General features: G+C 38.5%; 1 protein-coding gene across 3 annotated transcripts in view; it reads right to left on the bottom strand.

The window, feature by feature from the left end:
• GLCE (glucuronic acid epimerase) overlaps positions 1-12,182 on the bottom strand; it is a 109,680-nt gene that overhangs the window by 11,185 nt on the left and 86,313 nt on the right. The window contains exon 1 of one of the 3 annotated variants that reach the window (XM_070377350.1): positions 7,398-7,557. The exons of the other annotated variants lie outside the window; for them this stretch is intronic. The gene's annotated coding sequence lies outside the window, so the exon portion shown is untranslated. Of the gene's footprint in view, positions 1-7,397; positions 7,558-12,182 lie in introns of those variants that run through there. 3 annotated transcript variants of the gene reach the window in all.

Genomic DNA, 12,182 nt, shown 5'->3' with positions numbered 1-12,182 from the left:
TTTATGAAATAGGTGGCTCTAACAACTTAATACATGCTTTTGTCCTAACAACTGAGTAGCTGTTTGAAAAAATATAACAGGTCTTGTCAAGGTAAACACTGACATCCATGGTGCCAAATCCAACAATGCTCATTCTGTGTTACGTCTCAGGAGCATAAAATAGTAAATGGCTCTTTCCTTTCTGAAACACTTTATTTCCTGACTTCCAGGGCACCATTCTTTCTTGGTTCTCCTTATACCCCACTAGATGCTCCTCCTAGTCATCTTCGATCATTCCTTCTCATCTCCCTGAATCTTAATGTTGAAATGTCTTAGGGTCCAAGTCCTCAGACCTCTTCTTTATCTCTACTCACTCCCAGGTGATCTCACTCATGAATCACATGGTGTTACATACAATTTATATGCTGACTTTTCCCCAACTTCTATCTCCAGGCCAGATCTTTCTTCAGAACTTCAGGCATACATGTGTATGTGCCAATCCAAGTAACTGACATCTTTATTTGGAAGTCAAATGGATTTCTGAAACATAACATTCAAAATTTATTCCCTAAGCTTTCCCTTCAACCTGTTGTTTTACTGGTCAGACCAGAAATACTGAGTCCTTTCTTGTTCACCCCAAACCCAGCCAGTCAGGAAATCCTGTTGGCCCCACCTTTAAATTATATCCAGATTCTAATCATTCTCACCAACTCCACTGTTAACACCATACCAGAGTCACTGCCATCTTTCACTTAGAATACTGCAATCATGGGGGCTTCCCAGCTGTTGCAGTGGTTAAGAATCCACCTGCCAATGCAGGAGACACGGGTTTGATTCCTGGGTCAGGAAGATCTCCTGGAGTAAGAAATGGCAACCCACTCCAGTATTCTTGCCTGGAAAACTCCATGGACAGCAGAGCCTGGAAAACTACAGTCCATGGGGTCACAGAGAGTTGGACACAGCCAAGTGACTGAGCACACTGTAATGATGTCTAAACTGCTCTCCCTGCTTTTTACCCTTGATCTACTATTCTACCCCAAAGTCTACTCTTGACATAGCACTCAGAACGATGCATTTAAATATAAGCCAGATCATGTTATTCCAGTCACGACGGGAGAAGAAAATGATGCTCTCGCCCCTACCAGTCTTGTGGTATACCAACCAGTTGTGACTGTATATAGTAGTCCTGGCTTGCTTGTTGCTGGGGTCATTGGGAAACATGGAAAACTATAGGTTAGTTGTATGTGCAACATATCGAATATCTCAGTACACTGAAAGTAAAGAGACTAGGCTTATTGCTATTTGCTACAGTAGCTCTAATTTATTTCATGGTGTAAATCCACAACTACTCATTTTATGGTTGTCATCTTTCTTTCCCCTTTTCCTCTCAATAAACCCTTCTGGCAGCAATGAGATTTTTAAAAAAATCAAACTGTTAAAAGAAAAGGTTTAATGAAAAACTGCATAATGATTTTCTGTTTTTCAGGAAAGCTGATGATGAATGTGTAATTCACTCATTTCTTTTAATTCCAAGAGGATGTAAACCCTGAGCCCTTGCATATCTGAAAGCAACTTTATTCTGCTCTCACCTTTGATTAGTAGTTTGGCAGGATATAGAATCCTTGGGCTACATATGATTTTCTTTCTAAATGCTGAAGGCAATATTTTACTTTCTTAAAGCATTACCAGCTACTGATGAGAGGTCTGATTTCAGTCTGATACATGTCATTTTGTGCATAACTTCCCTCTGGATCTTGTGTTTACCCTAGGAATTCTTCAGTTTTACAAGAATGTGTTACAGTATGATATTTAATTCACTATTTCAGCACGTGGTGTACTCTTTCAATCTGAAACCTTGTGTCCTCTTATTCTTATTCAACAGATGTAGTATCGTTTTGTAACTCTGGGTATGTTAGAGTTCTGTTCTTGTAAGTTTCTCTCCGATATGTCTATTTTCTTTAGTGGCAATTTTCCTGGTTATTTTGGTCTCTTTCACAGTATTAGCTTTCCTGACACGCTTGTGATCTTTGGTTACTCATTCATCTTTAGGCTTGAATGACTCATTAGCCAACACAGATTTTCTCTGTTATTGTGAAGATGGTCTGATTTCTAGCTAGACTTCTCTCCAGAGAGGAGCTCTGTGTGGGCTAGGTACAGGCTGAGCGGTACTGTTCCTTTAGGGTGTGTGGGTGGGGACCCAGCAGGCCCTCTAGATGCCAGAATGAAGATGACTTTTTATTTTGTTCTGGGGACATAACTTCTACTCTAGAAGCCTTAGCTTTTCCCAGTTTCTCTAAAGAAAGCCTGGCAAGACGTGGGTTCGATCCCTGGGTTGGGAAGATCTCCCAGAGGAGGGTATGGCAATGCATTCCAGTATTCTTGCCTGGAGAATCTCATGGACAGAGGACTCTGGTGGGCTATGGTCCACAGGGTCACAAAGAGTAGGACATGACTGAAGCAACTTAGCATGCATACATGCCAGCTATCTGCAGTTCAAGTGCAGGGATGAGAGAGGTAAGGAGGAGGGTAGAGCTGTGCCTTCTAGTACTCAAAAAAAAAATCCAGAAATACGTTCAATTATCATTCTGTGGTAATCTTCCCATTTCTTGTTATTGACTTCCTTTCTTATTTCTATATATTTTATTTCAGTGGGGCAACAGGAGGAAAGGGAGGCAAAGATATGGGCTTGATCCAACTTGGAAATTGTACACAGATTCTAAGAGCTGGAATCCAATAATATATTTTATCATCTGCATTTACTATGAGAAACATGTTGAATGCAAAAAAAAGTGTGGAACAAGAAAATCTTCATAAGTCATGTATTTATAAATTGAGGATTTCCTTATATAGCAGCATGGGCAAACTGATAATAATAAGTGATGTTTCATAAAAAAAAAAAAAGAGCCCTCCATTAAAAACATTTATGTGGCAACTTTTGAATTATCTGTCAGCTATATCTAACATTTAGACCAGTTTAAACAGAAATATAAAGCTTTTGTTCTTCTTTGAGATGCACCCTTCCTCAACGACCCAAAAGACCTGCTTATAGAACTAGCAGACTACCATTATGATGAGGCATATGAGGCATATATTTTTCCATATATGATGGAAAAATAAAGAAAAACCCATTAAAAACTTTCAATAACCTTTACGTCCAGATTTTTAAGCAATCAGGAAAAAAAATAAAAACAATCAAGGCTTCTCAGAGAAATCATTCTGAAAGGTCCCCCTTTAAGTCAAAGTTGTGAGAATTATGACTGACATTGACTGAAATGGTGAATCAATAAAAATCCATGAGTCTATAATAACATTCAGAAAAGGAGAAAGCCAGAAAAGATACTTATGTCATTTTGTGATAAAAATATGTAACTAAGTGAAAGAATTTATTTATCTAGTCTTTGCAGGAGAACAAACCAATAGTCCCAGATGATAAAAAATTCTAATTTACAGAAAACATGTGGTTAATAATGTGGAAGAAAAAAATAAAAATCAGAAAATTAGCATATGTGATTCCTCATGCAATTATTAGTTTAGGCAAGTATTATACCCAGGCATATGTTTGATAGGGACTTAATGATTCATACTGTGTGCAAAGTAACACCAAGTACATTATTTCCCAGTCACAAGGAGAAAAAGGTGAAACTCTACAATGAAGGGATCAGTTATCACCCTAAATCAGTAGTCAAATTCAGTCGCATTAATGATGACCCATCCAGATATTGTGCCTCTTGATAAGTTAAAATAAAAAAATACATAGCCTATTGCATATCCCAGACAAAAATGTTTAACTTGGATCTCTTAGGCCCTACGATTTAACTTTGAGTTAACAGAAAATACAAGGGACAGAGGAACAAGTTAAATGCAGATGCAACCAATACATCTAGAAAATGAAACACCCTGCAGGAGAATTGGCTCCATCCCCTCAATAAATTAATGGTATGAAAATAAAAAGGAAATTGGGTTAGATTAAAAAAAAAAAATAGACTTAAGGACTGTAACAACCAGATGTGAAACTTGGTCTGAAGCTGGGAAATTTGACTATGGCCTTGATAAGAAGAAAAGATGGAAGGATATATGGAGGTTAACACTGAAATAATGAGGTTACAAAATAGCACATATAGTATGATTTTCTAATTTTCCATGAATATATTTACTGTTTTTTAAAACCATATAATAGAAAATTAAGAAGGTCAAAGTCACTTTTGTTAAAATATTAAATGTAAATTTTGAGTTAAAATATTTTGTTTTCAAAACAGACACTGAAATTTTTTGGAGGGGAGGATGGAGAGAAAGAAAACTCTGAGTATTGACATGCAGTGCTAACTACCAAATAGGCTTATCTAACTGCTACTGCTGCTGCTAAGTTGCTTCAGTCGTGTCCGACTCTATGCAACCCCATAGATGGCAGCCCAAAAGGCTCCTCTGTCCCTGGGATTCTCCAGGCAAGAACACTGGAGTGGATTGCCATTTCCTTCTCCAATGCATGAAAGTGAAAAGTGAAAGTGAAGTCACTCAGTCGTGTCCGACTCTTCGAGACCCCATGGACTGCAGCCTACCAGGCTCCTCTACCCATGGGATTCTCCAGGCAAGAGTACTGGGGTGGGGTGCCATTGCCTTCTCCTTTAGGCTTATCTAAAGGTAAGTGCAATATTTTATTATGTTTCTCAGATTACAGAAAACTTTTACATTTTGAAAAGTAGACTGCATTGACATTTTGCTAAGTATAAGTGATAGTAACTTTAAAAGCTAAAACCAGGGTTTTCTGCTGAGTAGTGATAAGCTTCCTACTCATTTTAAAGCCTTCGCTACATCCACGAATTAGATTAACCTTTCAAGTTAAAGGGGAAAAAAGTAAATAAATAAATTCAAAAACCACGAAAGCTTATGTACTGCTGACCTTAAATATTTCATTAGAGACATAATACAATAAAATTTAGTTTATCAACTTTAGAGATCTAAAATAGGAAATAACATTCAGTAAACATCAAAAAGAAACTGTAGTAACTTATTTGCTGAAACCGTTAAAAATTAAGTAAAGAAAAATATAACTTAGCTTCCCTCTGGGAGAGCAAACAGTTCTCTTCCAAAATGATTTGCAATTCAAAGAAATTTTCCTGATACTTTACTTTTCAAATTCATTTTCCTAATTGAATATTTCAAGTAACCATTAGAGTAATTTAGTAAACATGAAAACTGCATATCACCATGAGTTTTTAAACTGTGAAGGTCATATTTCAGTTAAGAACAACCTTTAAATAAATTTGTAAAGGAGTTCAGTGATAGAAATTATTGGCTTTTTCTTTCCTCTGAATAATGTAGACCAAAGCTTGCCTGCCCATTATTTTCTTATTTATTTATTTATATATCTAACAACTGATATTCTTATAATCCTTTGGGCTTCCCTGGTGGCTCAGTGAAGAATCTGCCTGCAATGCAGGAGATCCAGGTTCGATCCCTGGGTCAGGAAGATTCCCTGCAGAAGGAAATGGCAACCCACTCCAGTATTCTTGCCTGGAGAATTCTATGGACCGATGAACCTGACGGGCTACAGTCCATAGGGTCACAAAAGAGTTGGACACAACTGAGTGACTAACACTTTCAACATTTTGAATCCTTTGGTACCAAGTAAACAGAAGGAACAGCAGTTGCTCAATAGGTGATCAAACTGGTTCAATCAGTACCTATTCAGCAGCTAATGCGGCAGGTAAGGCACAATTCCTGTCCCTAAAGGCCAGGTTGGTGGGAAACACAGGCATAAACACAATAATGCAACAACACACCAGCTGTAAAAAAGAAAAGTTATATAGAATATGCTATGAAACACTAACATTCTAAGTATGAAGGAAAGTGAGTACACTGGCAGTCCAGCATGCTCGGAATCAGGTGTTTCCCCAGATATTCACCTGGCTTGCTCCCTTACTTCTTCAGGTCACTGCTTAAGAGTTACTTTATTAGAGAGACTTTCTGACCACCTTATCCTAAGTAGGAGTTCTCACCCCATCTTCTCTAGGTTCTTGATTTTTATTCATAGAATTTATCATTACTTGATATTTTTGTTGCTGTTGTTGTTCAGTCACTAAGTCATGTCTGACTCTTCACAACCCCATAGACTGCAGCATGCCAGGCTCCCCTGTCCTTCACTATATCCCAGAGTTGTTCAGATTCATATCCACTGAACTGGTGATGCTATCCAACCATCTCATCCTCTGTCACCCCCTTCTCTTCCTGCCCTAAATCTTTGCCAGCATCAGGGTCTTTTCAAATGAGTCGGATCTTTGTATCAGGTGGCCAAAGTATTGGAGCTTTTCAATGAATATTTAGGGTGGATTTTCTTTAGGACTGACTGGTTTGATCTTCTTGAAGTCCAAGGGACTCTCAGAGTCTTCTCCAACACCACAGTTGAAAAGCATCAATTCTTTGGCACTCAGCTTTCTTTATGGTCCAACTCTCATATCATACATGACTACTGGAAAAACCATAGCTTTGACTAGACAGACCTTTGTTGGCAAAGTAACGTCTCTGCTTTTTAATATGCTGTCTAGGTTTACCATAACTTTTCTTCCAAGGAGCAAGTGTTTTTTTAATTTCATGGCTACAGTCACCATCTGCAGTGACTTTGGAGCCTGATAAAATTAAGTCTCTCAGTTTCCATGGGAGAAGGCAATGGCATCCCACTCCAGTACTCTTGCCTGGAAAATCCCATGGACGGAGGAGCCTGGTGGGCTGCCGTCTATGGGGTCGCAAAGAGTCGGACACGACTGAAGTGACTTAGCAGCAGCAGCAGCAGCAGCAGTTTCCATGGGAAACTGTTTCCCCATCTATTTGCCATGAAGTGAGTGACTGGATGCCATGATCTTAGGTTTTTGAATGTTGAGTTTTAATCCAGCTTTTTCACTCTCCTCTTTTACTTTTATCAACAGGTTCTTTAGTTCCTCTTCACTTTCTGTCATAAGGGTGGTGTCATCTGCATATCTGAGGTTATTGATATTCCTCCTGGCAATCTTCATGTATATATAACAATCAGAATCTAAAACACTTCCTTTACCCCGAAAAAGTCCCTCATGCCCCTTTATAGTCATCCTTTTCTGCCACTACTGCTCTTTTATCCCTAAAATTTTTCTTTTTCCAGGATGTCATATAAATGAAATCATATTAAGTGGCCTTTTGTGTCTGGCTTCTTGCTCTTAGCAAAATGCTTTTAAGGTTCATCCATGTTGTTGGTGATATCAGGCATCAGTTTATTGCCGAGTTGTATTCCATTGTATAGATGAACCACAGTTATTTACCCAGTCACCAGTTGATAAGCATTTAGTTTATTTTCAGTTTGGGATTATTATGAATAAACTGCTATAAACATTCATGTTTATAACCTGTTTAGTTTTAGAATATTTGGGTTAATATGGCATTATCTTGAGTACCTGGCATTCTGTTGAGTGATTAATTGATGGATTCCTTAGTCTTCAGGTCAGATCAGTCGCTCAGTCGTGTCCGACTCTTTGCGACCCCATGAATCGCAGCACGCCAGGCCTCCCTGTCCATCACCAACTCCTAGAGTTCACTCAGACTCACGTCCATCGAGTCAGTGATGCCATTCAGCCATCTCATCCTCTGTCGTCCCCTTCTCCTCCTGCCCCCAATCCCTCCCAGCATCAGAGTCTTTTCCAATGAGTCAACTCTTTGTGTGAGGTGGCCAAAGTACTGGAGTTTCAGCTTTAGCATCAGTCCTTCCAAAGAAATCCCAGGGCTGATCTCCTTCAGAATGGACTGGTTGGATCTCCTTGCAGTCCAAGGGACTCTCAAGAGTCTTCTCCAACACCACAGTTCAAAAGCATCAATTCTTCAGCGCTCAGCCTTCTTCAATAATCTAAAATATGAACCCCCTATTAGAAATTAGAGATGAAGAAACTTATTGACTGTTTTCAATGATAATTTGGAGGGTACTTACTATATGACATTTTGGACATACTTTTTTTATTTAATTTATCATGCTGTAGTAGTAAAAAGATAAAGAATACATAGTGGAGTATATAGAAAATGTATAATGGCAACCACTGGACTAAGAATTTAGAAATTGAGTTCTAGTCATTTAATCTGGTTTTATTTCCAACTCTATCTTTTATTAGACTTCAGACACATTGTGACTTTGAACAAATTAGTAACATTCTCTGCATGAAGGAAGATAGAAGTAATATTTCCACATTTTTAAGTATATTCATATCTCATTTAGTCCTAAAGACCACCCTATGAGGTACCTATGAGCTAAATAGTACTAGTCCTATTTTACTGGTGAGTGTTAACCAAGATTCACAGAAGTGAAGCAATGGGCAATGGTTGAGTCAACAACTGACTCCATATCAGCTTTTTCTGGAAAATTGAGATAATACTCTTAACTGTGATTCCATTAATAAGACTCAAAACTGCTTGTCTCTTGCTTCCTCCCCCAACCCCCAACTTTAGATTGAAGTATAGTTGATTTACAGTGTTGTGTTTCTGGTGTACAGCATGGTGATTCCGTTATATATACATGTATATTATTTTTTTCTTTATGGTTTATTACAGGACACTGAATATAGTTACCTCTGCTACACAGTTGTTGTTTAGTCACTAAGTTGTGTCTGACTCTTGCAATCCCATGGGCTGCAGCCCACCAGGCTCCTCTGTCCATAGAATTTCCCAGGCAAGAATACTGGAGTGGGTTGCCATTTCTTCTTCAGGGGATCTTCCCAACCCAGGGATTGAATCCAAATCTCCTGCACTGGCAGGCGAATTCTTTACCACTAAGCTATCAGGGAAGCCCTGTGCTACACAGTAGGGCTTTGTTATTTGTGCATGACTCCTTCCCTTTTTATTTATAAAAGTCCCTCTTTCCTTGTCTCCTGTCTACCTATTCTGCTATCTCTTAAGAGAAATCTAAAACATGGGGGCTAACCTTACCATATTTATTTTTTAATTGCAAAAGATTATACACTGGCAAAGGGCTGGAACATTTATTTATCTTTTTATCATAAACATTAGAAAAACACTAAGTTGCCTAGCAAATATTTGATCGAATTCCACAGTATAGTCTCACAACCTGACAGCTAGTTCTCACATGATTCCTGTTAGTACATTCTCTCAACCATTTTTTCCAATGTGATTCTTATTGCATTGCTTCGTTCAGTAACTCAAAACTGCATTCTACTACTTCTGTGTCACAGTCAACCCAATAATTACTCACATTTGAAAATCAGCTTGGTTGCTAATTTCTTCCACATACAGCTTCTTCTTCATGGCCAAGACTCTATCTTCTGCCTTATGGTTGTTCAAAATTACTATAAGTAAGCAAGTTGATGAATCTTTCCCCTTCTGACATTTGTTTTGCAGGATTACACCAAACTTGATAAAAACTTATTATCTGCAACTCTATTCTGTAGAACTTCTTAGGATAGTTCTACTGATTTGTCCTGTAAAGTCGTTCTGTGAATGAACCATGCAGAGTAAACACATCATTAGGTTTTCTTTCTCTTGGCTTTCCTAATGAGGGTAGAAATCTTATACAGCTGGAGAAGCCTGGTATTCCTTTTTGAACTGATTTATTTTCTCAGCATATGCTTCATTTGACACTTGCTTAGAAGGTGCAGAGAGCTTTTTTAGTTAAGTACTGTACAGTATTTCAAACAATATTATAGCTACACTATAGCTGTTGAGCTTTTCCAGATACAAAGCTGCTCTTTGCTCTTTAAAAAACATTCCTATCCTAGTTCTTTAAATTACTGCTTTCAGAATTCTTTATATTACTGCTAGAGAGAATTAAGCTGAGTACATTTAGAAGCTCTTTTCAGAAACAAATTTTGGTTTCAGAAGCTGCTGCATAAAGCCAGCAGTTTAAAATGTCTGCACAAACCAAGGGCAACTAATTCTGCTCTTATCTAGTTGGTGAGAAAATAGTGATTTGGAGTCAGATAATATACTGTTATGGTCTGATATAAAGAACCTATGCTTAGAAGCCAGATAAATCTAGATTTAAATCCCATTATGTGCTTGCTGACAGTTTTTCTTCTGCAGAGTTAAAAACTACTGTTTTTAACTACTGCTAGTGGTAACAAGAACTTCTTTATAGAGTTTGATTTCAGTAACTGAAAGTATGTACAGTACCTGTATGTGCTTAGTCGCTCAGTCGTATCCAGTTCTTTGCAACCCCATGGACTGTAGCCCACCAGGCCCCTCTGTCCATGGGGATTCTCCAGACAAGAATACTGGAGTGGGTTGCCATTTCTTCCTCCAGGAGATCTTCCCAACCCAGGGATCGAACCCAGGTCTCCCACATTGCAGGCAGATTTTTTATCATCTGAGCCACTAGGTAAATCTACTCTTTAAATATTTCCTTTCCCTGTAATCTTTCCCCTATACCCTCAAAAAAGAACAACTTCCTTTATCACTCAAATGTGATTTGTTGTTGTTAATCTAAATATGTCTCCTGAAGGTTTGAGATAGATGAATGTAGCAGGGCTGACCTCCTCAATAGTGCTGATAATCATTTTCAGCACAAACTCTGGACTATGGGAAGACTAGACTGCCGTAAGGTTTTTGAAAATGCAGGTGACCATAAACAGTGACCTGATACAGACCTTCAGTGTGACTGAATAAGGCATATTCCATCTTATTTTTGAAGTATCTACTACAGTGAATATGGATAAGACATCCCACTGAGAGACGTGTTCCTTTGCCCTTCTGTCATTTTTCCTTCTTTCTGGACTACAACACAGACAAGATGGCTGAAGCTTCAGCAACTAAACTCTCTGGGCCACAGGATGATGTAGAAAGATATAAAGTACCTCAGTCCTTGATCATGTAGCTGTATATTAGCTCTAGACTGCCTAATTATCATTCTCTTTTACATGAGTGGAAAATACCAAGAGGTGGAATGTATAAGGGTTTATATTTCTGGTGTCTGTTACTAGCAGCAGAACCTAATCCATACTGATTTAGATATCAGTCTGGATATAGGCATCTGACTCATCTCAGGTGACCACTGAAATACCTTAAAATAGTATACCAGCATTTAAACATGGAAAAGGCACATTCATATACCTGAGATACAGAAATGTCAAGAAATTTCTATTAGAAATAACCTAGATATTCCCACTGAAAGCAACTAGAACTCTTTGAAGAATGGTTGTTTGGATCTTTGGTAGGAAGTGTACATGATGACCCTGGGATACCTTGTCATAGAAGAAAGCAAGACAGCTCTCAAAACTATTTTGTTGTTCAGTCACTTAGCCACATCCAATTCTTTGTGATCCTACATACTACAGCATGCCAGACTTTCCTGTCCTTCACTGTCTCTCTGAGTTTGCTCAAACTCATGTCCATTGAGTTGCTGATGCCATCCAACCATCTCATACTCTGTTGCCCCCTTCTCCTCTTGCCTCACTGTTTCCTAGCATCAGGGTCTTTTCAATGAGTTAGCTTTTCACATCAGGTGCCCAAAGTGTTTGAGCTTCAGCATCAGTCCTTCCAATGAATTGACTTCCTTTAGGATTGACTGGTTTGATCTCCCTGCTGTCCAAGGGACTCTCAAGATGTCTTCTCCAGTACCACAATTTGAAAACATCAATTCTTCACCATTCAGCCTTCTTTATGGTCCAAATCTCACATCTATACATGACTACTGGCAAAACCATGGCTTTGACTATATGGGCCTTTGTTGGCAAAGTGATGTCTCTGCTTTTTAATATGCTGTCTAGATTTGTCATAGCTTTCCTTCCAAGGAGCAAGTGTTTTAATTTCATGGCTGCAGTCACTATGCACAGTGATTTTGGAGCCCAAGAAAATAGTCTGTCACTGTTTCCACTGTTTGCCCATCTGTTTGCCATCAAGTGATGGGACGGATGCCATGATACTAATTTTTTGATGTTGAGTTTTAAGCCAGCATTACCACTCTCCTCTTTCACCTTCATCAAGAGGCTCTTTAGTTCCTTTTTATTTTCTGCCGTTAGAGTGGTGCCATCTGCATATCTGAGATTATTGATATTTCTCCTGGCAATCTTGATTCCATTTTGTGATTCATCCAGCCCGGCATTTCACATGATGTACTCTGCATATAAGTTAAATAAGCAGGGTGACAATACACAGCCTTGACATATTCCTTTCCCAATTCTGAAACAGTCTGTTGTTCCATGTCTGGTTCTTATTGTTGCTTCTTGACCTGCATACAGGTTTCT

This window comes from Bos mutus, chromosome 10 (assembly GCF_027580195.1).
Source record: "Bos mutus isolate GX-2022 chromosome 10, NWIPB_WYAK_1.1, whole genome shotgun sequence".
NCBI lineage: Eukaryota > Metazoa > Chordata > Mammalia > Artiodactyla > Bovidae > Bos > Bos mutus.
The sequence above is the reverse complement of the archived record's forward strand: the minus strand, read 5'-3'. Positions and strand labels throughout refer to the sequence as shown.